Source organism: Lissotriton helveticus, chromosome 3_1 (assembly GCF_964261635.1).
Source record: "Lissotriton helveticus chromosome 3_1, aLisHel1.1, whole genome shotgun sequence".
NCBI classification, from domain to species: domain Eukaryota; kingdom Metazoa; phylum Chordata; class Amphibia; order Caudata; family Salamandridae; genus Lissotriton; species Lissotriton helveticus.
The window spans coordinates 11739745-11745744 of NC_136061.1; the positions used below are offsets into that span (position 1 = coordinate 11739745).

The 6000-nt window shown below is 45.8% G+C and overlaps 1 protein-coding gene across 2 annotated transcripts in view; it reads right to left on the minus strand.

Annotated features, from left to right (window-relative positions):
* Positions 1-3501, minus strand: part of LOC144824375 (scavenger receptor cysteine-rich domain-containing protein DMBT1-like) — a 563994-nt gene extending 560493 nt beyond the window's left edge. For both annotated transcript variants that reach the window (XM_078683487.1, XM_078683489.1), the window contains exon 1: positions 3426-3501. The gene's annotated coding sequence lies outside the window, so the exon portion shown is untranslated. The remainder of the gene's footprint in view (positions 1-3425) is intronic.
* Between the last annotated feature and the right edge of the window lie 2499 nt (positions 3502-6000).

A 6000-nucleotide genomic window follows, 5' to 3' on the forward strand; every position in this document is an offset into this window, starting at 1 on the left:
GGCGTTCTCTAATTTAGACGATCAAGATTGACTCCCGAGTATGTTGACAACTATAAGATGCCGAGAAGAACGACCGATAATGAGGTTATCATATCACGAGCAAATAAGCCCAGGAGGGGGTAATGCGGCACAGGAAAAGGTTTTGACACCCCCAGAAACGCAGCCTATTGACTGCCTCATTGATGTGGGTAATTTGCAGCCAACTCAATCTATTATTAATAGTAAACCAGAAAACACTCGCAACCAAAAGGTATTAACTAATTGCAAAGATCTTAAAATTCTAAGCTGGAATGTCGCCGGCCTTGAATCTAGACTGGGGGACAATGACTGGTTACACTCATTATGTGGCATAGATATTATAATGCTCCAAGAAACATGGGTCTCAGCCGACCTACACATAGAAGGGTTTCATTGCATCAGTGTAATTGCTTCTAAACCCAATCATGGTCATGCATCTGGCGGACTATTAACTGGTGTTAGGATAACTGCTGGAGGAAGTGTCAAGGTAATACCAACTACCAGCCCAAATATCCAGATAACAGAATATAAGGGACGGGTACCCCTATATTTGATTAATTTTTATAATAATGATTTTAAATCAGTCCCGAATAAGAATTTTGTTGAACTTTTTAAAACTATATCAGACCTAGCCCAACAACATATTATGGGCAATGACAGAGGGATCCTCATTGGAGGAGATTTTAACGCAAAGATTCAGGGGGTATCTCAAGGCATGAATAAACTCCAAGCTGATCCAGCTATACGAAGGGGCTTAGAACTACAATGTTTCATAGATGAACATGTTCTTACCAATGTAATGTATTTGTGTGACATTCCGGTAGAAGAACAGATACCGACTTATATAGATAGAGACTGTTCGTCAACTATCGATTACATTTTTATGTCCCCATGTTTAGTAGATCGGGTCATAGAGGCCAAAGTTCTGCCTACAAGCTTTGGAAATCACAACCCGCTGTCAGTGGCTTTATGTGTAGAAACTAGCCCCGTCTACCCTACAGCCTGTGGTGCAAGAGATATTACTCCCTCAACAAATAATTGAAGGTTAAAGTGGAGGGGAGTAGATAGCGGTGGTATATTAGAAATTGTGCTAGCAGAACATGGGCCTTTGATTGACTCATGTATATCCATAGAGGGAAGCCATATAAGGAAAATTGATGAGTTTGTAAGATTATGTTCGGTAATAAAATCCCTTCTGTCAGTACCACCACATAAGGCAGCGAAGAAACCCAGATGGTTTGATCATAGTTGCTCAGAGGCAAATAGGGCCCTACGTAAAGCCCTGTCTTCCAAACCTGGGTGCCCAGTGGAGGTAAGAGCGGCAAGGAAGACATATAAAATTAAGATGGGCGAACGGAAGTCCACCCTATTGACGGAGCATTGGGAGGCTCTAGTCAATTCTGCAAAGGGGAAAAACGAGAAATCCTTTTGGCCCGCAGTTAGGAATATGCGTAACATGCGCCAACATCTGACAACAATTAGCTGCTCTATTTCGAGCGACTTATGGGAGAACCATTTTTCCAAGATTTATGCCGCACCCTCAGATAAGGAATTTTGTTATATAGCAGGACAACCAAGCTGTTTACAAATCACGTTACATGAGGTAGAATTAGCCATGAAACAGAGCCTTAGTAACAAGGCACCTGGTCCGGGAAACATCACTTACAACGCAACTTTTACCACGCAGTGCCTTTACATCGCAACTTTTACAACGCAAACCATTACAACTCATTGCGCTGGGGGGCGCTCTAGGATAGGGAATAGGTTTAATTTACTATCCAACACCTTCCCTACTATCCACGGGGACTGGAGTTGGAATAGTAAATTAAACTATTCACTAACCAGCGCCCAAAAGCACTGTGCGTTGTAATGGTATGCGTTGTAAAAACCGCGATGTAAAAGCATGCGTTGTAATGTCGTACATCCGGACCCCTGATGGCCTCCCAATAGATCTCATCAAGTAGAAGCCAGATCTCTGGGCCCCAATTTTATTAAAAGTTTTTAATAGTGTGACCCTAGCTCCCATGCCCGATACCTGGTCAACTAGCATCATTGTGCCGATATACAAAAAGGGAGATAGATCTGACCCGATTAACTACAGGCCAATCTCGCTGTTGGATAACACACTGAAGATCTTGGGGAGGGTACTTTACAATAGAGTCTCGGAATGGACGGAGGATAGCGGGATTTTGGATCCCAGTCAGATGGGATTCAGAAGTAGGGTTGGTACGGTCGAGCAGTGTTTGAATCTTAAACTAGTAATTGGTAAATATAACATTGCTCGGTCATCACCGATCTACTTAGCTTTTATGGACTTATCGTCCGCTTTCGACTTTGTCAACCGTGCAAAACTCTGGACCATTCTTCTGGACTGTGGCCTAGATGAACCCTTGGTACACTTCCTGGCATTCCTACACACCGATCTTAATGCACAAGTTAGGATTGGAATGGGAGGGGAAACCTCGGGCGCGATTAAGGTGGGACGAGGTGTTAGACAGGGGTGCGTTTTAGCACCCCTGCTTTTTATCATTTATGCTCAGACTCACTCTCATTTATACACAACCCCTGTATCCACAAAAGCAGATCAGAAGGTCGCTTGTTCCCCTACATTGCACCCAAAGCATGGAACAACTTTCTACAACACATCAGAGCCTCCTCCTCACTTCATGAGTTTAAGAAGCTGCAGACCTGGCTCTTCAAATAACTCTGCGGCGACCAGATGTATGCTCAAGGCCTGGATGCCTCGCAGGTGATTATTGCGCTGTACAAATCAACGCAACATAACAACATAAGATTATAGCTGTCAGTTCTCCAAAATTATTCACAATCTACCTAATGTGGGCAAAGAACAGGACTGGATCAGGGTAGAAATCATTGGTCCGAGGAGATGTTAGGCTAACCCCATCTAAAAGTGGTGAGGTGTGTGAATATAAACTAGTACCACTCACTAAGACGCCGTTAGGGCTCTTTTAAACAGCCAGAGTAGAAGGGATGTTTCCCTCTGAGGTATATCATATGTACCTCAAGAGATTTTGGCTACCCTCACCCAACATTCAAGATGCAACCTAGGGTGTAGGGGCTAGGGGAAAAGGGCATATTGGGACTTTTCCTGCGATTGATCATGAGTCATGACTCATGATCTGTGAGGGCACGAAGAAGAGCAAAAACATGTTGATGACACTCCGGAGAGTTATGAAACAATCCTTTTAGCCCTTTCAGTCATGGGAGAGTGAGGGAAACAAAAATAATAGAATATTTGCTAGCCCCTACATGTTTTCAATTTAGGATTCCTTAGATCTTCTTTCACTACCAGGAGGAAAAAAGGAAGAAATACTTGCGTTGCGAGAAAAGAAACAGGCGTTCTCTATTATAAGTGGAAATTGGCTTCTAGGATTAAAAACACTCACCGAAGAGCTCCAAAAGGATCCCTCGTGAATCAAGAGATCTGATCAAGCAGAGGCAGAATCCACCGATGCGTATTACCACCGTTTAGCAAGGGAGGGTTTCTAGGATTCCCTTTTTGTTGCCTTCGTTTACTCTCCTCCTTCCTATTTGTTTTGTATGTCACAGGTTTTTCTCCCTCCACCCTTTTGTTGGCACAGTTTCCCACATTGAAGGGACGTCTGCAGCAATGCAATTGTTTCCCCACAGTTCTATTCTGCATTAAGCTGGGAAATTACCTTTTAAATCATAAAAAAAGAAAGTAAACACCATCCACCACTCAGTCTGTCAAAGTGTTTCATATCTACTATTCACCGTTTGCAAATTCTGAAACACCTGTGTCCTAGACAGATTTTATTATTTCCAATGAGATATTTAACAGCAACGTGATGTACATATACACATGGAATATTGAAGGGGACTCTGAGATTATATATTTCAATGTTCTTTTTTTGATCATGACATTGCACCGATCTCGCGGCTGTGATCACCTGAGTGTCTGTTTGGTGTGCCTCAGGTGCAGCTGCTGTCAGGATATAAAGCCAGTCACCCCCAGTGCTGCTGCTCTCAGGATATAAAGCCAGTCACCTCCAGTGCTGCTGCTCTAAGGATATAAAGCCAGTCACCTCCAGTGCTGCTGCTATCAGGATATAAAGTCAGTCCCCTCCAGTGCTGCTGCTATCAGGATATAAAGCCAGTCCCCTCCAGTGCTGCTGCTATCAGGATATAAAGCCAGTCACCCCCAGTGCTGCTGCTCTCAGGATATAAAGTCAGTCCCCTCCAGTGCTGCTGCTATCAGGATATGAAGCCAGTCACCCCCAGTGCTGCTGCTATCAGGATATAAAGTCAGTCCCCTCCAGTGCTGCTGCTATCAGGATATAAAGCCAGTCCCCTACAGTGCTGCTGCTATCAGGATATAAAGCCAGTCACCCCCAGTGCTGCTGCTCTCAGGATATAAAACCAGTCCCCTCCAGTGCTGCTGCTATCAGGATATAAAGCCAGTCACCCCCAGTGCTGCTGCTATCAGGATATAAAGTCAGTCCCCTCCAGTGCTGCTGCTATCAGGATATAAAGCCAGTCACCCCCAGTGCTGCTGCTATCAGGATATAAAGTCAGTCCCCTCCAGTGCTGCTGCTATCAGGATATAAAGTCAGTCACCTCCAATGCTGCTGCTATCAGGATATAAAGCCAGTCACCCCCAGTGCTGCTGCTATCAGGATATAAAGTCAGTCACCTCCAGTGCTGCTGCTCTCAGGATATAAAGCCAGTCACCTCCAGTGCTGCTGCTATCAGGATATAACGTCAGTCCCCTCCAGTGCTGCTGCTATCAGGATATAAAGCCAGTCACTCCCAGTGCTGCTGCTATCAGGATATAAAGCCAGTCACCTCCAGTGCTGCTGCTCTCAGGATATAAAGCCAGTCCCCTCCAGTGCTGCTGCTATCAGGGTATAAAGCCAGTCCCCTTCAGTGCTGCTGCTATCAGGATATAAAGCCAGTCACCCCCAGTGCTGCTGATATCAGGATATAAAGCCAGTCACCTCCAGTGCTGCTGCTATCAGGATATAAATCCTGTCACCACCAGTGCTGCTGCTATCAGGGTATAAAGCCAGTCACCTCCAGTGCTGCTGCTATCAGGATATAAAGCCAGTCCCCTCCAGTGCTGCTGCTATAAGGATATAAAGCCAGTCACCCCCAGTGCTGCTGCTATCAGGATATAAAGCCAGTCACCCCCAGTGCTGCTGCTCTCAGGATATAAAGCCAGTCACCTCCAGTGCTGCTGCTCTCAGGATATAAAGCCAGTCACCTCCAGTGCTGCTGTTATCAGGATATAAAGTAAGTCACCCCCAGTGCTGCTGCTATCAGGATATAAAGCCAGTCACCCCCAGTGCTGCTGCTCTCAGGATATAAAGCCAGTCACCTCCAGTGCTGCTGCTCTCAGGATATAAAGCCAGTCACCTCCAGTGCTGCTGCTATCAGGATATAAAGTCAGTCCCCTCCAGTGCTGCTGCTATCAGGATATAAAGCCAGTCCCCTCCAGTGCTGCTGCTATCAGGATATATAGCCAGTCACCCCCAGTGCTGCTGCTATCAGGATATAAAGTCAGTCCCCTCCAGTGCTGCTGCTATCAGGATATAAAGCCAGTCACCCCCAGTGCTGCTGCTATCAGGATATAAAGTCAGTCCCCTCCAGTGCTGCAGCTATCAGGATATAAAGCCAGTCCCCTACAGTGCTGCTGCTATCAGGATATAAAGCCAGTCACCCCCAGTGCTGCTGCTATCAGGATATAAAGCCAGTCCCCTCCAGTGCTACTGCTATCAGGATATAAAGCCAATCACCCCCAGTGCTGCTGCTATCAGGATATAAAGCCAGTCACCCCCAGTGCTGCTGCTATCAGGATATAAAGCCAGTCACCTCCAGTGATGCTGCTATCAGGATATAAAGTCAGTCACCTCCAGTGCTGCTGCTATCAGGATATAAAGCCAGTCCCCTCCAGTGCTGCTGCTATCAGGATATAAAGCCAGTCACCCCCAGTGCTGCTGC